The sequence below is a fragment of the Hemicordylus capensis genome, chromosome 1 (assembly GCF_027244095.1).
Source record: "Hemicordylus capensis ecotype Gifberg chromosome 1, rHemCap1.1.pri, whole genome shotgun sequence".
In the NCBI taxonomy this organism is placed as follows: Eukaryota; Metazoa; Chordata; class Lepidosauria; order Squamata; family Cordylidae; genus Hemicordylus; species Hemicordylus capensis.
Genome location: NC_069657.1, coordinates 213,403,625 through 213,427,715, shown reverse-complemented (window position 1 = coordinate 213,427,715; position 24,091 = coordinate 213,403,625). Strand labels below are relative to the sequence as shown.

General features: G+C 48.1%; 1 long non-coding RNA gene across 2 annotated transcripts in view; it reads left to right on the top strand.

The window, feature by feature from the left end:
• LOC128340981 (uncharacterized) overlaps nt 1-24,091 on the top strand; it is an 87,339-nt gene that overhangs the window by 50,964 nt on the left and 12,284 nt on the right. The window contains exon 3 of one of the 2 annotated variants that reach the window (XR_008314125.1): nt 15,809-15,908. The exons of the other annotated variant lie outside the window; for it this stretch is intronic. This is a non-coding gene — a long non-coding RNA (uncharacterized LOC128340981). The remainder of the gene's footprint in view (nt 1-15,808; nt 15,909-24,091) is intronic. 2 annotated transcript variants of the gene reach the window in all.

Genomic DNA, 24,091 nt, shown 5'->3' with positions numbered 1-24,091 from the left:
TATGTGCCTGGTGTGTGTGAGCCACTATCGTTGGAGTATTTATATATTGCTTTTCTACAAAATTCTCAAAGCTGTTTACATAGCAAGGAAGGAGAAGATGATTCCCCAAAAGGGCAAACAATCTAAAAAGAAACACAAGGGAGATGCCAGCAACAGCCTGGGAGGGACACTATTAAATAAGGCCTATAGCTATCCCTATCTATCTATCTATCATTCTCTTAGACATACCTGTCACTAATCCCATGCGTGGCGGCTCTCATGAGAGTTTGTAAGCGAGGGGAGGCGGAGAGGAAAGCGATGGTGGTGGGGAACATAAAGCCAACAGACAGGCCAGTGAATGGGCAGGCTGGTGGGTGGGGAAAGAAAGCAGTGGCGGGGGAGAGAAAGTGAAAGCAGTGGTGGCTGGGGAAGGAGAGAAAGCAGTGGCAGCGGTGGGGGAGGGGAGACCAGGGGGAAAGAAAGTGGCGGCTAGCCGGTCAGAAAAGGTGGCTAGCCAGGCAGCTGGCCAGAGAGAGAAAACATTGGAGGGGGGGAGAGGGAAGAGGGGGAGGGCTGAGAACAAGGGTCTGAGAAGGAGAGAGAGGGGCCGAAAATGAGGGAGAACTAGAGGCTCAGATGCTCTGAGCCTGGACCAGCTAGTTGTAAATATTCCATTAACAAAAAATATTTCAGTTAAACAAGTTGTGTGAAGGGCTTTCTATCTTCAGCGAAGCTCCAAAAATAGTGGGAAATTGTGGCTGTTTAGGGCCACACATTTAACATGTTTTATTCAGGCAATGTGGATATGGCATTGCATCCTATGTTGTGGTTAGTTTCAGTTTCATCACTACTTAGGAAACCTGTATGCTGAGCAGGGGGTTGCTTCCAACTCCACCATTCTGTGTCAAAGGTAGGCAACCTTGGCTCTCCAGCTATTGTTGAACTAGAATTCCCTTTATCCCAGCCACAACCTATTCTATTCTCCGTTCTGTATGGTTGCCAGTTGGGTACTTGTAACATGGAATTGAAGCTTCAGTTGAATATACTGCAAGTGTATCTGTTCCAATAAACAGAGAAATCTGGGACTTGAGCCATATGAAAAAAGATGTCTTAAAAGAACACTGAATTCCCATCCCTACACAATAAGGTGAGTTACTATAATTATTTCCTATGTGCTTGTGCCATATTAACAGTTGGTCTTGGCAGTTTGAGGCTTTCAATCTTCATATGACCATACTTCTTAACAAAGTCACTAATTACGGTCAAATACAAACACCAGAGTGGGAGCTCGTGTGTGTGTGTGTGTGTGTGTGTGTGTGTGTGTGTGTAATCCTTACTACAATAGAGATTGGTGAGTATTTGTATGTTTGTGTGGGGCCTTTAGGAATCCTTCTAGCCTCCAGCTAGAAAGCCAGAAAACTAGTAGAAGATTGGAATGAGCAGCACCCTCCCTCTTAGATTTTCTTAATGCTTGTCACACGATACAGTATCTGTTTCTGTCTCTTTCGGAGGGATCATATGGACTGGTGTAAAAATTTGTAGAGACAGTTCTAGCACTTTGGTTTATTGACACATTTTGTTGTAAAGATCTGTTTCTCTTTTCATCAAGATATTCCCACATAGAATCTCTATTCTTTTTATATGCAGATTGGTCTATGCTGTTAAGATGAATGTTCTAGCTCTTGATAAGGCTCTATATTAGCACGTCGACTCTCAGCATCATCTTCAAATTCCTATCCTTAGTTTTACATATTTCCATGACTCTGCCCCAGTTATACCTTTATTCTTCTTTCTTTGTTGCTAACCTCCATATGACTCTCTATATATCTGCACACCAGTTCAGATGATTACTGGTCGGCACATGCAATAAGGATAGGGTCATGCCAAGAATGTACTCACCTCAACCTCATGGAGAATGTGGTGTCCAGTGTGTTGTTGGGGGCATTCATCTCAATTGCCCCTCTACACATGCTCCAAACCCTAGTTAAAGAGCACATTGGAATGTACTCCAGTGATGTCAGGGTGGATGCACTCTCAGTGTGACCTTATCCCGATCATGTGTATCAGGCTACAGTTATCTGATCCGATCCAACCTAGTGCCCTTCAACCATTCCCACCCCCTTCTCTGTGCTTTCTGCCAGATTGCCACTTATACCTTGAATAGCCATCTTCCATCTTTTCATCAAGTCACTTCCACTTCTCCCTTGCATTTGTCCTCAGAATCCACTGTTGGTAAAGGCTTGGATTTGGGTTTTGTTTTTGTTTTTTGAGCCACCTCAACTTCATCTACTAATTCCCCCTAAACTAATCCCTGCTCTTTATTGCCTAGAGCTAATGTGACAGCCATTCTCCAGGGCCTCTAGCAAGGGTCTTCCCAGCCATATTTCCTGAGATGGTTTTAACTGAAGCTGTGGGGGAGAGAACTTGGGGTCTTGAGATCTACAAAGCATGTGGTCAATCATCACATCAGTTCTTTTGGCCCTCCCAGCAGAGTCTGCACAATAGCCAGAGATAACTATTATCTCCGTTTTTTTCACTGGCAACAATCTTCTGCTGTTTAATGTTTCTCTTTACAATGTCATTGAGTGCAGCTAGTTTACTGGCTCCTTGTGAGGTCAGAATTCTTGCTCTGTCCTCCTAAGTCTACATAACATATGGGCCACCAAAATGAAACTATGATTTGTAGTGGAATTGTTTGTATATTATACTTTAGCATGAAGTTCTTTTGTTTAAAAAAAGGCAGGATATATATTAGATGTGGGGTTAAAGTTATTTCACCCTTATAGTATTCCGGTTTACATATGGCGTCACCTTAAGTGGCGCAGCGGGAAAAAGGTTGACTAACAAGCAGAAGATTGCCAGTTCAAATCCCCGCTGGTACTATATTGGGCAGCAGCAATATAGGAAGATGCTGAAAGGCATCATCTCATACTGCGCAGGAGGAGGCAATGGTAAACCCTTCCTGTATTCTATCAAAGAAAACCACAGGGCTCTGTGGACACCAGGAGTCGAAATTGACTTGACAGCACACTTTACCTTTTCCAAGGCTATCACCCATCTAAGCAGCTTATAAAGCCACACCTGCTTAGCTTTAGCAGTAGAACTATGCCATGCACTTTCGGATTATTCTCTGGGCCACAAATTATATGTGTTTTTACACTCCCTCATCTGATTTTTTCTCATATTTCTTTGGGACATGCCATGCCATGTATTATCATCTAGTAATAGGGTCCTGGAACCAGTTTCCTGTAAGGCCATTTTCACAGCTACTATCTTAAAGCAATCTTTCAAAGTAAAATGACGATCATTGTTACTACTAGAAATTAAAGTGCTGTAATTTTTCCTTCCTTCCTTCCTTCCTTCCATTCATTCATTTATATACCATCCTTCCCAAAGTGGCCAGGGTGGTTTACACCAAAACCAGAAATACATAAAAATTAAAATCAGAAAAAAATTAAAAGCAGATTAGAATTACAATTAAAACTAAATATCATTGAAAGCCAGGCTAAAAAGATGGGTCTTTAAGGCTCTCCTGAAGCTGCCTGCTGCTGATGATGATGATGATGACGATAATGCCAGAGTGCTGTATCCTTGATGTTTCATAGTAAACAGATCTTTAAGATCTTCTTTGGAGGCCCTGCTCCGAGTGGCCCTGGTCAAGTGAGGTGAGGAGGGTGGCTACTAGGGAGAAGGCTACTTTGGTGGTTGGACCCCGTTTATGTAACAGCCTCCCTAGTGAGGTTCACCTGGCATCATCACTTTGTTCTTTTAGATGCCAGGGCATTTTCCAGATTACATGCTGCAACGTACTCACAATGTGTCCGCTAAGTGCCCCTTTGTATTGCCTGCATTTCCACATTGGTGTCGCTGCATTGTCAGCAAGGTGACGTTCATATTTCCCATGCTTTGATTCAAATTTTAATAATGTGTTTTTGCCCTACTATGTTATCAATGTGCTGCAGGAAAGTAGCTGTATTTTTCCATTGTAGGAAGCCTTGCCCCGCATTTTATCCAGTGCAGTGTGTGGCAGTAGGGACAGTTCTTTTCCCTCCCCATGCCTGCTTCCTCTGTGGGGAGAGAAACAGGCAGGGAGAAATCTCTCCTTTCCTCCCCACAGATCCCAAACCCCACACCTCCCCTCTCCTCCGCTTGCTTCCAATATAACTTGTGCTTGTCAACACAGAAGGGGAGGGCAGGGCAGCTGAGCTGATTTCTGAATCCAACCGACTGAGGAGTGGTGGAGGAGCTGAGGGACCTCTGGCTGCCGCCACCCAGGTATGCCAGTTCCTCTCTTTCCACCTTCCAGGCTCTCCACAGGATTCCCTTTCACTCCCCCATTTAAAAAACTACTTTAAAAAGTTATTCCTGGAATTACTTGCACAAGGATGCAACGGCATAAGGTTTTGTTTTGGAACGGTGCTTCCCCTTGCTGGCGGATTAGTTCAAGGCAGCAGAGAATACACACACACGCACACACAGACACAAACAAACAACACATACACACACGTATATAAGAGGTCATTACATCACACACAGTCCACAACTCCATTGGCGCAAATGGAACAGGAGGAGGGGCAGATAATTGTGTTTCAATGAGAATATAGACACTCCTGCCTGGAAAATATGTTGCCGTGGACAGAAAATATGAATGGCTACCAGCTTACAACGAAGCATTAAACAACCCTTTACTCTCGTTTTGAAACTGTTGCGCTATTCCGTCACAGTTTGCAACGCATTAACCGTTGCAAATCTCATAGTCCAGAAAATGCCAAGGTAAAGACCTTTCTGTTCACACTGGCCTTTTAAATCTGATTTTTAAATTTGATGCTTTAAAAAGGTTTTTACATTGTTTTATACAGTATATTGTATTTGTGTGTGTGTGTTGTGATTTCATGTGCTTTATGTGTTTTTACTTGATGTTTCAGTGCTGTGTTGTGAGCCGCCCAGATAAACATGTATTATGCAGTAACTAACTAATAAAGTTTTGTTTATTATTATTATTTATTATTATTATTAATAATAATAATAATAAATAAATAAATGATAATGATAATAATTTTATGTAAAGAATTTTCTGCTCTTCAAGTCTAGAAACCTTAATCTAATCCATCATGGACAAAGAAATGTTTTAGCAAATTTGTGCATAAAATTGTAAAAGAGCTCTCAGTGATATCATGTACACCGAAGGAAAGCAAAACTATTGAAAAATAGTTCAAAACACGATGTGGAAGCGAAAGCAGCATATATAGTTTAGTCTAGTCCACGAACAAGGTCAGATCCTGAGACATGCTCTTAGTGTAGAACTCCCAAGAAACCATGAGCCTCTCTTCCTTGCTATCATCTTAATATCTCTCTGTATTGCCTCTTGCCTTCTTCCCTTAGGGGAATTTCAGATCAGCTGGGCTTCCTTGAACAGTAGATTAGATAACAGTGATCCAAATCCCACACCACAACATGTGGCTGGGTTTCAGAGTAGCTGCATACTTCATCTTTCTCCTGTTGAGAGTCCCATGTTCCATAACCCTAGGAAAAAAATAGTCCACTTCCTGAAGTTTATTAAGCTGAGGCAGAGAAAAGTTTCCCCATTTTTAAAAAAAAAGCTTTTTGTTGTTGTTGTTCTATTAAAATGGAATCCACATGTAGGGATGTGCAGTTCGGTCCGGATCCGGACCGGTTCGTCCCGAACCGGTCCGGATCCGGCGGCTCGATCCCGGACCGAATCGGGCCCTTCCGGGACCGAGCCGGACCGAATTCGAGCCGGTTCGGGAATGAAATTGAGTCTCTGGAGTGTCTCTTTAAAGTTCCAAGTCTGTCCTCCATTTTGTGTCTCCTTCCTGAAACTTTTGCTCCTCCTTGCATCCATTTTGTGATGCTATTTCCAGGCATTGTATTGGCTGCGCTATTGATCCTTGATTGACCAGAATGAGTCCTTTGGTCTGGTAGGCTGCTTGGCTGTTGCACTGTTGAGAGCTGGCACCCTGTTGGCCGTGGGGGGAGTGCAAAGGTGGGGGCTCCCAAAGGAGGGAATTTCAAACCTATATAAACCCAAGCCTCTTCTCTGGAAACTTCTCTTGGCTGCAGTTGTGGGATCATCTCTGAGACCTGCTTGCCCTTTGCTGGCTGCTCTGGTGTCTCTGTGAGTCCTGACTGTGTCCTGTGTCTCTCTGTGTGTGCTCTGTCTAATCCTTTGTCCACCTGCCCTTTGTGACTCTCTGTGTGTCTCCTCTCTCTGTCTGTCTCTTGTCTGTATACTGTGTGTTACTTCACTTTACTTTCTTCTTAATTTCCCCCAATTTTCCCTGTTCCTTGTCTGTCTGCTTTTCTCCCCCCCCTCCCCCCCTTTCCCTTCTCATCCTTTGGGCCTACCCTCCCCCTCCCCCACTCCCACCCACTGCATCCTCATTGCTTTAAAACTTCTTCCATTAATTATTGCTCTTTGTCCTGCCTTGTTTTTGTCCAACTTTTTGATTTTCACATTGCATTGCATTGGTTTCATTTATATATTGCTTGCTGGTTTTGCTTAAATTGTACCATTTTGTTTGTTTCTGCTGACTGCTGCTGCCCTGTGAGTTGGTTCCCTGAATCCCTCCCCCCCACCCCCAGAGGATTCTGTTGTTGTTTCTTGTTGTCCCATATAATCAGTTTTGGTTCCCTGCTCCCAACTTGCCCCTCCAAGTCCAACCACACCCCACCCCAACCCCACCCCATCCAGCCTTCTCCCAAGTTTGCTGCTGCCAAACAGAGTCCAGTTTTCTTTGCTTGGTTCCACTTATTCATTTGCTATTATTAATTTGCAGCAATTGTGGTTTCATTGTCTCTGTTCACTTAGTGGCCCCCCTCAGAGTCTGTGTTTGGTTCCCCCTCCCCACACCCCCACCCCCAAGTTTTTTCTGCTGGTTATAGTCTTTCTTTTCATTTTTTTTAAACTTCTGGCTTGTGTTCTCTTGATATATATTGCTATATATATTTTGCTACCCTCCTCCTCCTCCTCCCCCCCCCCGCCTGCCCCCCCACCCTCCCTCCTCCCAGACCCTAGCCCAGGCCCAGCTCCTCCCCCAACCACCCCATCCAGCCTAATCGCTGCTGCTGCCCGAGTTGTTCCAGTTTCTCCTTTGCTGTTTGTTGTTGCCCCCTCCCCTTCCCCCCAACACCCCTCTGCCACACACTAGCCCCCAACCACACACACCCTCTCTGCTCCCCCCACCCCACCTCTTTTTCTCCTTGCCCCTGACTCTCTCCACTTACCCCAGGCCCCCTGCCACACACTAGCCCCCAACCACACACACCCTCTCTGCTCCCCCCACCTCTTTGGACCGCTGCTACTGCTGTGTCCTCCCCCCACACCTGAATCCCCCCTCCCTGCTGCGCTGCGCTTCTCCTCTCTCCTCTTTCTCTCTATCCTCTCTCTTTCTCCTCTCTCTCTCTCTTTCTTTTCTCTCTCTCTCCTCTCTTTCTCTTTGTCCCTGCCCCCCCTCTCTTTTCTCTCTCTCTTAGTCTTTTCTCTCTCTGCTCCCCTTCACTTTCCACCTCCTCTCCCACAGCTGCAGCCGCACACAGTAGCCTACCCACCTGGCGGCTGCCATCGGTTTTTTTTTTCTTTTTATAGTTTTTGGTTGATTTTGTCTCTGCTTGGGGGTGAGTTGAGCGACACAAATAGTGTTGTCTCCTCACTTCTGCCCCTCCATCGTTGTTGAACTACCCCGGTTGCCTGTGTGCCTCGTGCGGCTGCCCTGCTGTGTCTCAGCCCAGGGTGGCTGGCTGGCGGCGGCGAATCCGTGACCAGCAGTGAGCGGCAGGAGAAGGACCGGAAGAAGAGGGGTTAGTGCGTGTGCGATTGTGCACCTTTTGTTGCCCCTTTCTCTCCCTAGCTGGCGGTTTTAAATAGGGACACCCCTATTCTGAAATGCATTTGGGTGTGGGGAGGAGGGAGGGAACCTTGGAGAGGAGATGTACTGTTGTAAAACTTGTGTCTTCATGCCCATGCCCAATAAAGAAATTGCTGCTGTGTGTTGCGTTGCATTGCATGCGTCTTGCAGGTGGTTTTTGAACAGGTGCCTTCCAGAGTGCTTCCTTGCCTCTGGGGCAGTCTGAGTGGGGTCCAGGGTTCTGATGCGATGCTGCCACTACATGCTGGGCCCATGCCATGCCAGAGTGCTTCCTTGCCTCTGGGGCAGTCTGAGTGGGGTCCTGGCTGGGCTCTGATGCTGCCACTACATGCTGGGCCCATGCCATGCCAGAGTGCTTCCTTGCCTCTGGGGCAGTCTGAGTGGGGTCCTGGCTGGGCTCTGATGCTGCCACTACATGCTGGGCCAATACACACGTATGATGATGATCATGATGTTCAATCCATGAGGCTGCCATCAAGTGTTTGCTGCTGCTTGCTTGCCATGGCATTGGGCAGGCATAGTCACAGAGTGGGTGGGTTCAACCTCTGTGTTGGTGTGACTGGGTTCTGGTTTTGGTTGTGTGCAATTTAGAGTCACTACATAGGCTGCATTGAGTTTGATGCTCCCCCCACAGGAGCATTACTTGAGAACCACCCCCCAGAACCCACACTTTGTGTTCAAGTTCACTAAATAAGGGTTTCCTCCTTTGATCTGCAGGTTCCCAAGCGTTGACTGCATCCCTCCCCCACCCCCGGTAGGTGCTGTGCCCTCCCCCCATCCACTCTCCCCCCCCAAAAAAGTTAAAAACTTGCCACCCACACCACAACTACTCCACCCAACTGCCCGTGCCACCCTCCCACACCGGGGTTCCACCCATTAACCCCCTATTTTTCTTAAAAAAACCCTCCCAGACCCATCTCCCCAATTGGCTTGGTGGTTGACTCCCAAAAGGACACCCTCCCCCTCACTTCGATTGGCTTCCCCCCCCCCATATCAAAAAGTCTTCCTTTCCCCCCAATTGGCTTCCTTTTTTGAAAACAAACTTCCCCCCCGCCGCCTCCAAATCAGCTGCCTTTTTTTTGGCCCCTAAGCCCCTCCAAATTATTTTTTTGACCCTCTCTGGCCTTCCTCCTAAAGTCTCCCTCCTTCTGACCTAGCAGCATGTCTGAGCGCCGTGTGGCGGGCAGGGCTCGCTCAAGGCTGGCAGGCAGAGGTGGGAGAGGCCAGGTGCGGGGTGCGCCTGCGGCACGGGGAGGGAGAGGACGCGGGGAGCCTGAGGACACCCCAGTTCTCCCCATTGGAGAATTCTTTGCTCCGGCCCCATCTTTGGTGCGCAGGATTCAGTTCCCCACGCCTGCTGCCGCCAATCGCGGCAGAGGCAGAGGCACCGTTAGGGCTGTGGCGGGTCCCTCCTCGCCGGCGGCACCAGGTGCTGCTGAGCTACCACCAGTTGTTGAGGTGGAGGAGACTGTGGAGTTGGAAGAGCAGGTAGAGGGCGGTGAGGACCGTGAGGCTGGCAGCGATGCAGCCAGGTTCTCCCTCCCTCTGGGGCCCCTTCCCCCTATCCTTTCGCCGCTCAGTGGGGCCCCCCCTCATGAAGCCCGACACTCTGGTGGGGAGCGGTCTGGCGAGGTGGTGGAGGAGAGGCCTGCCTCTCCGATGCCAGTTCAGCCGGGCCCTTCCTCCGCTGTGGAGGGCGGAAGGGGCGGGTTGGGTGGCAGCAGTGGGCAGGCAGCGGCGGCCGCCCCCCCCCCCAGGACTGCAGCCACCCTGCGAGAAACGGCCTAGGACGGCTCCCAGGGCGCAGGAGGCCAAGGGCAGTGGTGCATTGGTGCATTTTGAGGTCCCTCAAGATGACCCATTCCACGCCCGCTGTGTCCACTGCAGGATGCTTGTCAGCCGTGGAAGGGACCCTGCGCACCTGGGTACGACGCCTATGTGGAGACACCTAGAGCGTCACCACCCAGGTCTCAGGGGACAGGCTGGCAGCGCTAGTGCGCCTTGTGCATCTGCCACTAGGGCGGGCAGCGGCAGTGTGCCAGCCAGCAGGCAGGCTACACTGCCCGTCCAGCGGTGGACGCAGTCCTCGGGCAGCCAGCGTATTGTTCGCGTGGACCATCATCACCTCACCCGCCTCATAGGGGAGATGATTTCCACCGATGACCAGCCGTTTCAGGTGGTCGAGAACAACGGCTTCCGCCGGATTCTCCAATACCTGGCTCCCGAATATGTCATCCCCTCAAGGACCACGTTCAGCCGGAACGTGGTCCCCTCCCTGTACCGCCGGTGCAGGGAGCTCGTGTCGGCCGAGCTGCGTGCAGCTCCGGCCGGGACAAGCGTGCATTTCACGACTGACCTCTGGACCAGTGTCAGTGGGATGCACGCTTCTTTCCTGGCCCTCACTGCCCACTGGTGGGGACCGGAGAGTGAGGGGACCTCCGCGGGCGATGCTTCCGGGTCCGGCGCGGCTCCCGCTGCACTACGGCACAGGTGGGCCGTCCTGCACGTGGAGACGATGGACACGAGGCACACCGCGGAGGAGGTGGCGGCCGTACTCGACCGCCAGATAGAGGAGTGGATTGGCGGGTGTCCACACCTCTCCCGCGGCTTCATTGTCACCGACAATGGAGCCAACGTTACCGCCGCTGTCGAGACAGTCATGGACTGTGTGAACATACGGTGTATGGCACACACGCTCCATCTGACCGTCAGGGACGCCCTTGGCCTTAAGGAGCTGAAGGCGTCCCAGGAGAAGGGGGCCCGCCCCATCGCAGCTGCTGTTGCTGCCACGGCCACGCTTGTGGATAAGTCCCGCAAGCTGGCCGCCCACTTCCACCGCAGCGAGAAGTCCAGGAGACTGCTTCGCCAGAAGCAGGATGACCTTGGCCTTCCTCGCCATCTCATCCCTACGGATGTGGAGACGCGGTGGAACTCCACCTTCCTCCTGTTCCAGCGCCTGTTGGAGCAGGAGAGAGCCCTTGTCGCCCTGGCGAGGGACGAGTCCTTGGATGTCTGCGACTTCTCGAACGCAGAGTGGAAGCAGATGTCCGAGGCGGTGTCGGCACTCGAGCCCTTCCAGCTTGCCACGAAGGGCTTGTGTGGCGACACCACTCCCTTGAGCCAGGCGCTGCCCACAGCTGTTGGTCTCGAGAAGCTGATGGGTGGACTCCATATCTCTCTGACCATGCCAGAGGGTCGTGCTCTGGCTGGGAGGCTGAGGTCTGGGGTTGACAAGCGGCTCGTTGATGTGCTGGGAGACAGGGAGGAGTATGTCCTCGCTTGTCTCTGTCACCCAGCCCTCAAGGGCAATGCCGTGAGTGCCGACGACTTGCCCAGGTGGAAGGGCATCCTGGTCGAGAAGGTTAGGGAGGAGGAGGCCGCTAGGGCCCGCAGAGACCAGGGTGTTGGTAGTGGTGCGGGGGCAGCCCTCGCGGCCCAACCCGCACCCAGCAGCAGCATGGGCGGCCAGCCGGCGTCAGCTTCCCCTTCCCCTCCCTCTTCCCAGTCCAGCAGTGCGGCATCCCAGGCGGCGCCATCGCAGCAGCCATTTGCTACCGACTCGAGATCCGCCCAGTGGTTTCAGCGGTTCTGCTATGGCGCCATGCCTGGTATGCGGGAGGCTCGACCTGCCAGGCCCCCCTCCAGTGCTGAGCAATGCGTTGCGCAGTACTTGGAGGAGCCTGTGGAGGGAGACGGCGTGGACTGCGCACAGTTCTGGGCGAGCCGCCGCCAAGTCTGGCCGGACCTGGCGGTGGTGGCTGTGCGCCTCCTCTCCTGCCCCCCAACCAGTGTCCAGAGCGAGCGGGTGTTTTCACGTGCCGGGGACGTGGTGACACCCTCTCGCTCCCGCTTGGACCCTGGTCTGGTGGAGCAGCTGGTCTTCCTTAAGGTGAACCTCCCCCTGTTGGGCTACCCCAAGCTGGAGTTTGAGCCGGGCGAGTGATTACCGTGGGTTGCCCCATGGTTGGTCGCCTGCCTGGCTCGACCTCTGTGCTTATCCCTACCCTCCCCCCTTCCACCTCTAGCTGAGCTGACGTGACAGATGCTGAGCCGTGCCAGCCAGTCACAGCGTGTAGTGTGCCCACACAGAGATGCAGTTGTAGTAGTAGTTGTAGTGCTGCGACTGGCCAGATGTTTACAATGCCCACGCCCACCTAAAAAGAAACCCAATGCTGACCAGCACAGGCCCTTTATCTATCCACCTGTCAGCATTGGGGGACCTGGCGTGGGCACGGCACACACCCCCAAAGTAGCACAGCCCACGGAGTACTAGACTTAGCGGCAGCGGCGGGTATACGTTCAAAAATGCAGTGTAGATATGTAAATACTGTATGTAAATAAACATGTAAATAATTTTTTCTTTAAAAACCCCATGTCAAAATCAAGCCTCAAAATTATGCAAAAGAAAGGTGACAGAGGGAGAACAAAATGATGAATGCCAAATGAATTGATTTTATTGAAAATGTTACCAGAAATCATGTGTGGGGGGCTTGGTTTACATGGAGAAAATGATTGGGTGATTTTTTCAAATGAAACGAATGAATTATTATCATCTTATGTTCATCTTGATTGTGGTCACTGTTGATGTTGGCTGATGGCAAAAAACCCAAAACCATCAGAATAGCAATGAACTGGCTGCCAACACAACATATTGATTGATAACTGTGCAGGGGGGGAATTGGGTCTGTGTGTGTGTGTGTGTGTGGTGCAGGCGCAGTCTGTCTCTTCCTGTTGTGTGTCTGTCTGTCTGTCTGTCGGTGTGAATGGATGCCTAGCACTGTCTCTGTGTGTGGATGCTTTCTATGTGTAGTGTGGTGTGTGTCTGTCTACATGTTTTTTTCCCTCCCCCCCATGCCTCCCTCCATCCTTCCCCTCTCATCCTCTCCCCTTCCTCTTCACCACCTTCCATCCTCCCTCCCTTCCAGCCCACCACCGCCTCACCTGCCCCCAACCCCGGTCTGGCAGATGATGAGAGTCTGGTCTCTCCCACCGAAGCACACACGTGAGCACGTGTGTGCACAAATATGTGGCTGACCAACTCTGAGCCGGACCCTCCCCCCTTCAATCCCCTCTACATCCCTCTCCCCCTCCCCTTTCCTCCCCCCTGCCTCCCTGCCTCCCTGCCTCCCTCCCTGCCTCCCTCCCCCCTCCTAGCTAGCAGCGCACACATACACACACAAAACACCTGTGGTGGCAAACACCACCAGCACACATGCACTCACACTGGTGCCACCACCTCTGCCTTGGGCCTCTGTGTCCTTGAGCAGATATGTGGTGGTGGACCAGAGAAGCATTTCTTTCCAGCAAGGCAAAAGGCATGCACTCACTGCACACACACACACACACACACACACATGAAGAGGTGAAAAGACGAGAAGAGGCAACTTCTAGAACCAGCAGCAGCAGGTGAGGGTCGTGTAATTGTGTTGCTTCCCAAGGCCACTGCCCATGCTCAATGCTCAGTCTGCTGAAACTAAAGAACTAGCTACAATCACCCTTCCTCACACGCAGCTCAGCTCAGCTCAGCTGCACAGCACACTGACTAACTAGACACTACAGCTGGTGGTAGAAAAAACAGAAGTCTAGATTCTAGAAGATGTCCTGGTGGATTTTAAACTTTCAAATCTGTGCTAGGATTGCCTCACCCACCTCCTCCTCCTCCTCCTCCTCCTGCCTGTAATTGTGCCCTCTCCCCTTGCAGTTGCGCCGTCGTGATGGGTTGGTGATGTGCGTGCGCCATCTACTTGTTAGCTCTCTCCTCCTCATGTTGGCTGGGCTTGCCAGGCACTGGCTGGCAGCAGCTGTTGGCTGTGTGCTAGGCTCAGGCTGTGGCACGCGTGACTGGACTGGGAATGTTATTGTAGCGGCAACACTGGTTGTGGTGGTAGCAGTAGTAGCTGTTGTTGTTGCTGGGCTGGTGGCTGCTGGCCTGTGCTGACTCTGCGCACTTGGTCTGGTCTGGTAATTTGGATGCAGATGTAGGGTGTGTGTGCATCATCCATGGGGAGCAGCAGAGCAGAGCAGGTTGGCTGGCTTCTGTCTGTCGGGCCTAGTCAGTGGCAGGCACTGAGTGAGGCGGTGGTTTCTTTGGGCGTCACATCACCCATCATGCAGAGCGGCAGGTCTGCTGCTCTGCTGCTCCGCCTCCTGCTTCTTCTCTGTGTGTGCTGCTCTTGTGCTTAGTGTGCTGCTCCGCTGCTGCTGCTGTGCTGGCAGGCAGCACAGCAGTGGCCTTTTTGTTAGATCAGAGAGTGGGTGTTGTCTCTCTGAGTGTCCTCCTCTTACTTGCTTGGATAGGAGTGGTGGTAGTAGGTAGGCATTAAGATGGACTGACTAGGTGTTACGTGTTAGGGCGCCCAGAGAGAGGGGCCAAAAAGATGGGGTGGCAATTGTTGGGTTGCTCCTAGTATTATTGGTGAATTTTTGAAGAAATTTTTTTTCCATTGGCTAGAATGGGGGTTTGGGGCTGCCCCAGACCCGCCTCTGTGGGGTGGCAGCACCGCCAAAGTGGGTCCGGGGCCATGGCAGAAATGCCCTCAGTCCCTCCCAGCAATCCCCGTAGAGATAGGAGTGATGGTTCTGTTGTTTTTCTGAGGTGTTCTGAGTGAGTGTGGATTCTGTGATAGCAAATGAGAGTGGATTCATGGTGTCTCATTGGAAATCTCATTAGCTATCATAGAATCTACACTCAGAACACCTCATAAAAACAACAGAACCATCACTCCTATCTCTACGGGGATTGCAGGGAGGGACTGAGGGCATTTTTGCCATGGCCCAGGACCCACTTTGGGGGTGCTGCCACCCCACAGAGGCGGGTCTGGGGCAGCCCCAAACCCCCATTCTAGCCAATGGAAAAAAAATTTCTTCAAAAATTCACCAATAATACTAGGAGCAACCAATTGCCTTGGGATTTTTGGGGTGGAGGACACCCATGGGTGGCTACCACCCACCCCAGCTTTTTTGCCCCTAAGGGCTCCACATTGTGAGTTATGGGCAAGAATTAATTTTTTTTAAAAAAATTGTAAAAAATCAGAGGAAGGTCCAATCGACTTGAAATTTGGGTGGCAGGTAGAACACAATGTCCCCTTCAAAACCAGCCACTTTTTGTGATCCGAACCGGTTCGGTTTGGATCCGAACCGGTTCGAAACCGAACCGGACCGGGGGGGGTGGTCCGGCAAAACCAAAACCGAACCTCCCCGGCCCGGTCCGGACCCGATTCGGACCCGAACCGAACCGGGAGAACCGGTTTTATGCACATCCCTATCCACATGTTTACTGATCAATGCTTGCCTTTGTGTGGAACCCTCTGTTTCATGAGGTATAGTCAAGAATCTTGCTATAGAAGATAGAGGGAGGAGCTATCAACACTCAGTCTTGTCATGATCTACTTGGGTCTGGGTCCTAATGCTCTTGTTTGCTTTTAAACTGTTTTGTTAGGGCCAAACTAGATATGATAGGGGAAACCATGTTGATTTGTTTATTCACATCTCTGATCAATTCACATGTAAAGCAGAAGATGGAGGGTCTAATTTTTACTCCAAAATATATGTGAGAAAACTAGACCCTACCCCTCACCACCTGACTTGTTGAACTTTGTTTCTTCAAGTATCTCCGCAGAAGTACCTGCAGAGACAGAATGTGAGAACTTAACATGGGTAGGGCTCAGGGGATCAGCTCTGCTCACCTGTACACACCTTTTGGGGGTAAAAATTAGACCTCATCTTCATTTTATAGATGAATAGGGCAGATGGGGTGGGGGGAATGACTGTCCCTGTCACATCTCATTTGGCCCTAAGATATTTTGTGTGTCTCTGCAGACTTCACTCCAAATTTAAATATGGAACACACAAAACATTAAATTAAAGGCAAGACACAGATTTATCACTACATTGCATTTAAATTAATAAGACTCAAGTTAGTCATCATCTCTCATGTATTTCAGTTGTGCTAAATCATGACTAACTTAGTCTGAATCCTGCCTGGAAACTACAGAATTGTGACAGTCCTAGAAGATGGAAATCCCAAACTGTCTCCATCCTCATGTAAGTTTTTATCATTCTAAATAATAATTAAAACACCATTCTCAAATGATACATGCTTGTCTTTCTCAAAGGGGAGAATTCTAAAGCTGTGCAGTAGTCACTGAAAATGCTCTCAGATGACAGACTGCCTACTGAAGTGTTTGCAGTGGCCCAGTAAATCAGTATGATGGGACTATTGTGACCAGATGCACTGAGGAGTGTTACATAGGACTCTGTTTTATACCAAGCCAGATCATTGTTCCATCTAGCTCCGTATTGTCTACATCTACTGGCAGTGGCCCTCCAAGATCTCAGACAAGAGCTTTTCCCAGTTTCCCCCTAACTGAAGATACTGCCAGGAATTGAACCTGGAACTTTATGCAGGCATAGCAGATGCTCTACCACTGGCCCCATCAGCCATGATCCCATGTTCTATAGGCACACATGTTTCTATGCACACGGCACAGATCTTCCCAGCCAGGTGTGTAATTGTATGTGGGGGGGGGGCCTACCTCTACCAGCACCTGAGGGAGTGTGCCTGTTGCTCCAGCATTATTTTCACACTGCCCCACAAACAGTTGGTGCCAATCCTCTATTTGGGGTGCTGAGTTCCAGTACACCATCCAACTTCTCCCCAGTAGGGGTTCATTGCTGTCAGAGTTGACAGTGCTAAGCATTATCGTTAAGCAAAGGAACAGAGGGGGATCCTGCCAGGTGGCAATACATGAACAACCTGCTGTTACATGAGAACATCTCTGGTTGGGGTCTCTGCCATAGTAAGTAGTTTCGTGGTTGACTGTGACAATGCCTTTGCTTCAGTGATTAATTCTGTTATTGCTGTTCATCAACATTATTATTTAGAACAGTCAAAAGGTGGCATACCTTCACATGCAGTATGCCAACAGGTTCTTTACCCTTTCTCTCCTCCACTTCTATCTTTTCATTTGATTTTCATTCAGTGAGTTTCCTCCCCCCACCCCCGGAAGCAATTTCATCTTTAAGGGTTCTTTTTCCAAACCGTGTATGTGTGCATGCACACGTGCATGTGTGTGTGTGTGTGTGTGCCTGTGTTTTATTTAAGTTCTGAGTCACTGCTTCTTTAATAGAAAATGCTAGTGACAAGTACACCTGTACACCGATTTAGGTAATGCCATTAGCCAGAGCTGTGACAATAGGAAGCATGTAATATCCTAAGGCAAATAGCTTTGTATGTTCTTTTTCTATGTCACACTCTGTAATGACATTTTAGATCAGTAAGAACGTGTCCGCAGGGGATCCCAGTGATAACTACTTTTGACAAGTAGTAATAACAGAAGTTTAGTCCAACCATGAAATGAATGACTCATGTTGCTGCTGCAGACAAGATTACTGGTAGTGGACTGCAGAGGCCTTGAAATTACACCACTGCTCCATTCAAAGGTGGTACATGCTCCTTCAATCATCCTGCACAGGGCAACCCAATCAGAATTGTTGGAACAGCATCATAAAAACACACAATGGCAATTCAAGGAATGCAACAGGAAAGAACAATATTGAGTGACCTGGTAAGAGAGAGTACTGAAATATGAACTTTACTATGGCACATATACTGAAATTTGCTCGGGGGGGGGGGCGTGTTTCCCATCCCTGTTGTTCTGTGTAATGGGTTTTTTTTTGGTGTGTATTTGTATGCATTTGTGTATGCATTGGAGGGGGGATTTTGCTCATGATGTCATGAAAATAATCTCTTTTCAGTCTCTGATTGGTCTAGTTTCACACTGGTTTCAACCAGAGAACCACCTCTAATTCTCTCAATCAGAGAACCACTTCAAATACCATTTGCAGGTTTTGAGGACCCTTCATATGGATTGTGCCTGCCAAATTTCATACAGATATCTTCAGGAGGATCCATGTTACAGGGCTTTGAAATGGCTCACACAAGCTTGATTCCTCTCTGTGTGTGTGCTCTCTCTCTCTCTCTCTCTCTCTGGCCACACAGCACTTTGTAAGAGAGAAAGCACATCGTTGACCCTCAGTGACATGTTTCCTCCCTTATAAAGCACTTACAGAGCACCGGCAGAGCTGGGACCTTTTGCCTAGTTGCACTACAGTGCACATGGAGAAAGATGAGGGGGTTGCATGTGGCCCCCTGTCACATCCTTGCAGAGCCTCTTGGTGTGTGTGTTTTTGTTACTCAGGATGTTAGCTGGTGTTTGTAGTATTTATTGGATTATTTTGGCAAACCAGCAAAAACGTTGTGTTCTTTCTTTCTTTTCCCTCTACACTTGCATCCCTGAGACCATTGTAGCAGTTACAATGGTCAGTTTTCCAATGCTGCCTCTGACTTTGATAATATACCAAGAAATTGCGGTGGGTGGAAGGGGCAATGTAAAGAAAGGATGCTCAGTGTATTCTCAGTCTTTCACCCTTTCCCCTCATCTTCATCTCGGGGTTTTCCTCCATTCCCTCTCCCTCCCCCCCTTCCTTTCTCTCTCCATATCTATTTAGGCACTTTCCCTCTCCTGGTGGCAGCAAAAGAAGGGCCTTCAAAGACAAACACTGGGAAGCACTCTCTAGAGAAGTTCTTTGTAATGTTGCTACCTGCTATGATGGTTCAACCCTAGGTCAGCCACACAAGAAAGCTGGCATTGTTTTGAAATCGTGTGCATCCCCAAAGTACCAGAAGAGTATAGGGACCCAGCACTATCTGGGATGGGAGGAAGAAGGGCAGTGTAGCAGGGAGAGGCAAGTGGGCATTGTTGGCATTGGGAGAAAGCAGGCCCCTTGGGTGGCATGTATTTTCAGAAGGAGGGAGGGGTTGGTTTCCCCTCCCTACATATTTGGGAGTCTCAAGGATCTGCACCCTTAGTCACAACCATTAGTTTGTCTGGCTAAGCAATCCCAGCCCCACAATCTAGAACTACCAGCATGTTTGGAGCTGGCAAATTGCAAATTGGTTCATTGGCCAGCATGAGAATGTTATAGTTAACTAAAAAATTGTGATAGCTTAAAAATCTTGAGAGTTTTGCAGCAGTGCCCGGAGTTTGATTGTCTTTCAGTGCATGCGTTTATTTGCTCCCACACTCCAATAAGACACAAGATGCAAGTGTATGGTAATGAAGGGCCTCAATTTGTTAATCAGAACCTGAAGATGCTCACCGAAATCCAGTTGCTCCTTCCCACTGCACTGTTCCTTCCCACAACTGTGACTGAAGAAAACCTCAGCTAAGTAGCTAAAGGTACAGTCAGAGGCAGGCAAAAAGGAACACACACCCCAGGCCAATCAGGTGAATGGCCAAAAAATTCCTGCCCGGCCCCAAAAAGGCAACCAGCAAGCCCAAACTATACCAAGGGAGGGAGGGTTCCTGCTCTTGACAGACTAAGGGAGAGGGATGCTAACAACCATGGCATGTGGCAAACCCCGCCCCCTTCACACCCAGAAGCCAATGAGCTTCATTCAGGCCTTGTACCTTTGTGAAGGGGGATGGGGCAAACAGGCCGCACCGTTCATTCGAGCAGTGAGTAGCCTGAATCTTATCTTCTTTGGTGGCCTGTTAATCAGTCCTTAAAAAAAAATAATGACCGACTCCAAAGTAAATTAGTTGTGGATTGCAAGCTTAGCATTAGTTATATGGGACAAAAATTAATACATTTCCATCAAAAACTATAACAGAGATGATAAAAGTGATATGACAATTTAGAGTTACAGCAAACCGGAGTGAAATTAAGTGAAGCTAATTACCAACACATCATCATCTATATTTCAGTTCTATAATTAAATTGTGAAATATACCTTTAAGAAAAACTGTGTGTTAATTGGGGGCTGCTCAGAAAAGTTAGCAACTAATTGAACTGGCATGAGCCAGCTATAAAATGTTCACCATTTTAAAAAAGCCGACATTTTAAATTAGTGTTACATTGTAAATGTTGTCTTTTTAGTGGTGAAACTTGAATATCAGGCTCATGCCAACTCAATTAGTCACTTGCTTTCATGAGCTGCTCCCAATTAACACTCCAGTTTTCAAAAGAAATATTCCACCAACCAATTAACAAAGTGTAATATGGGTAATTATTGCTGGTTTTGCTAGCAAGTTATACCTAATTTGGGGAAATGACTAAATCCTGTTCAAATTAAAGGATCCTGTGCATTTTCTAATCGTACATGCTTTTGTGGCAAAATACTTTAAGATTTGATAGGGAAACAGAACCAACACCTTTTTGTGATGGAGCTGAAAAAAGCATCTTCCTGTTGTAGAATCCCAGTGTTTGCTCATGCAAGATCCAGATGTGTCCCAGGTTTTCTTCTTCTTTTCTTAGAAGCAGCCAAGCCTATTAAGCCAGCCGACTGCTTCCGAGAAACTGGAAGAAGAAGAAGAAAACTGGTTTCTGCATTCTTCAGGTGATGGAGATGGAGGAGATTTGAACAAAACAGAAGACAACAGTAGTTGTGGGTTTGCTATATGTTGCGCACTTCATTCTTTTAGACCCTATCCTGTATTTTTGCAAACTGCTGTTGATTGGTGTTAGAGCTTGTGAAGAAAAGAGGCCCGAACCTCCTCTTTTTGTATATAAGACTTTTGTATTGCAATTGCTTTGCTTACTCCCTATGTAAAAAAGCTGTGCAGGGGTCAAAGGTTCACTGCTCCTGTTCTAAAGTTTGGTTTTGGAGAAAGATGAATTGTACTGGTTTGATTTTGGAGGCACTAGAGGGTTTGATTTTATTGGGTATGTTTTTAAAAATGGTTCTGCTGATTGGATTGCTTGGAAAAATGGCAGGACAGTTAGAGAATATAAGGAGGCTGCCTTCAGCAGAGAATAGTGCAGTGCATGTTGGAGAAGTGAAGATCAAATGGACATCAGAGCTGGAAAGAGTTGCAGAGCTAGAGTGGGGGGAAAGAACTGAAAAGAGTTACTGAGAATAAGGGCTGAAAAACCACTAGGAGAGAGTCAATCTCTCTGAAGAGCTGAATAATTCACCAGCAGTTCTGGGAATGAAACCCCAGAACTGTGAAGTGAGAGCAGGACCTAAGGCTAAACAAGGGACAAGCCAGATCTGCAGGAGAAGTGGAGCTGATTGCAGAAGACCCTGAGGTCATTCACACAATCAAAAACTGTGTTCTAACCAGGTTTGGGAGTTGTGTGTGCTCCCAATTTTTGGTTGTGTGGAAGTGTGATGGAACATGCATATAGGAGCTGGAGAGAGAGAGTGAGAGTATGTGTTGCCATACTAACCTGGCACGGAATGTTCAGGGGGAGGGGTTTAAATAAGGACACTTAGGAGCTGATAGTTGGAATTGGAGGTTGTTGGAGCTGATTTTTAGGAGTGAGAAGTTGGACAGAGTGTAGCAGAGAGATTGTTCATGGGTTTGTGGGAGACTTGATTGGTGAATGTGTGGAGACTGTGGAACCAGCAGTACACTGGGACAGTACTCTAAAAGTGGGGGTAGTGTTAAGCCTGGGAAAGAAACCTTGAATGAAAAGGTACCCAGAAGTGAAACCTCCTAGTAACAGACAAGAAAGGTCTGGGAAAATTCAATAAGTCTACAAATCAAATTTTATTTACCTCTGTCCTAGTTATCTTACCTTCCTAAATGCTACATTTTATCCAGAAGGAAAAACCACCTTCAGCTGATGAACTTAGCAATTTTGTAGAGAAGTTTATGTGTCCTGCCTTGCAGAGATCTTTATTCCAATCAGTTGTAAACAATAAACGTATTCTTGTTTGTGTTCTACACCTCAGGTTTTGTTTCATTTTGTACACTGAACATATATGCCTATCCTGTGCTCATAAGGCTATGTAACTAAGGTGTTGAGTACTGAGAGAAGGGTAATGAGTAATCATATGGTGGCAGCAAAATAAAGTAAAAACTGGATAAATTTCTAGAACTTGGAGACTAAGTTTTTATAAAACAATATAAAAACAAGTCATCTCTCTGGACTTGAGAGAGATGTCAGGGTGGGTTCCTGACAGGAAGTAAGGTAGGAGGAAAACCTGGGTAGCTGTTCCTCCTACCTTGCTTCCACAAAATCACTTCTGCTCAGGTTTTCCTCCTAACTTGCTTCCACACAACCGGAAATTTGGAGCACACACAGCTCCCAAACCCAGGTAGAACACAGTGAAGCTCTTCTCATGATCCATGAGAAGAGCTTCTGTTGGGTCTGTGGGGAAAGCAGGCTTAGCCCACACGATTGCCGCCTCCATTACGGAGCCAGTGGAGGCTGTGGGGATCGGGGGCTGTGCAGCCCCTGGAAGCCCCATGCAATTGCATGGGGCATCCTGGAAAGAATCCCGAGCCCAGGGGTCTACTTATGTGTCACTACACACCACGGCGACACACGAGCAAAAAAAAAAAAGAGGCTAACGAGCACTCACTATGTTAACCTCATTTAAGGGGAGGGGGAATTAGGCAGGCTAGCTGCCTTGGGAGCACCGGACCCGCTTGCATGCCCAGTGGTTCCCACGATCACTGGGAAGCGGGCTAAACTCCCTTAGCCCACTTCCCAGCGATCGTGGGAATAGCCTCAGTTTTTGTGAATGATCTCTCTAGGTAAGGACTCTGAAGTTAGGGCCCAGTACTAGACAGGTCAGTTTGGATATGTTTTGATCACATTGTATTTCTTCCTTGTGCTCATTTGGTTGCTGTTTTGGTACTAAATTTCCCAAAGGAACTATTGTTTTAAACTGAACTGTTTTCAAAGTAAAATTTGAAAACAAGTAAAATTTCCTGTATTTAAAAATCTGTAGCTCCTATCCATTTTCTCTACCTCATGCCTAAAGAACGTTACTTAATTTTTTAATACAATCGAAGTTGGAAGGCTGTTTTCATTTGACTCGGCCAGGAAAAGCCTAAAAGTCTACTTCATGGCAGTAGTTAAACTAAAAAATCGTGGAGCTAGTTTAGACCGTGGCATGGGTGGCAGCACGGTGTGATCTGTGATACAGCTGGAAGGGATATCTGAAATTCTCAAGCACATTGAACTCATACTTTTAAAAGGAATCAATGCTGAATGTATTTGGTGACTTTAGATATCCATATGTGAGTGTGGACAATTCTAGACTCCGAGCAGTATTACTCTGGAGGAGCAGGATATAAATATTTTATATAAACAGGCAATTTTTGTGAATTGCAAAAGTTCAGAAATTGTTAAGGTACTTCAGACCACTGGGAAAGTTGGATGTGGGTGCTCACAAGGTGCTAAGGAAATTGTGGAGAGCTGGTCTTGTGGTAGCAAGGATGACTTGTCCCCATAGCTAAGCAGGGTCTGCCCTGGTTGCATCTGAATGGGAGACTTGATGTGTGAGCACTGCAAGATATTCCCCTCAGGGGATGAAGCCGCTCTGGGAAGAGCAGAAGGTTTCAAATTCCCTCCCTGGCTTCTCCAAGATAGGACTGAGAGAGATTCCTGCCTGCAACCTTGGAGAAGCCACTGCCAGTCTGTGAAGACAATACTGAGCTAGATAGACCAGTGGTCTGACTCAGTATGTGGCAGTTTCCTATGTTTCTGTTTGTATGCCTTTCTGTAGAAACAGAAGCAAGGTATGTACACCTAATGGTTAAGATGTTTCTGGGCCCTCCAAGAGCTGGAAAATTCCTGGAAAAGTCTGAAAATGGTGCTATGGTCCAGGGTCCTGGTCTGGTACCAGCCTTGAGGGTCCAGATGGACAGACTGCAACCTGTGTCAATCCCAGGTTTCCCTACAAGAGAGTCTTTGGTCAGAAGCATGCTGTCTACTAGGTGAACCGGCCGTGCAGATAAAAGGCGGCCAAACGAGTTCTTCCTTGGATAACTGTTATTGCCTTGAAACAATGTTTTACAGTTCTTGCCTGAGTTTGTTATTCAAATGTAACTCTGAAAATATTGGCTTTATCTATCTGTCTGGAAGCTGTCTGAGACCTTCACATACACTAGTAGAATGCTTGCTAAGAAATACTGCAATGCAAGGTAGAGGAAAAATACTGATCATTCACTGACTGTAATCCCATGTGCCATCCCTCATGTGGTTCTCACCCCCTCCCCTTTGTTCTCCCCTTGACACCCCTCATACCCGGCATGTTGATGCCTGTACAAGTTATTTACATGTTTCTCCAGAGACAGTTTTCTTACTAATAAGGGTCTCAGGTATGTGGAGATCAGGATGACCTGGGTATGCACATGCTGGGTTTTGGGAAATATTGTTTATGGTCTATGGATTGACTGGCATAGAGATCCATTACAGAGTCACTG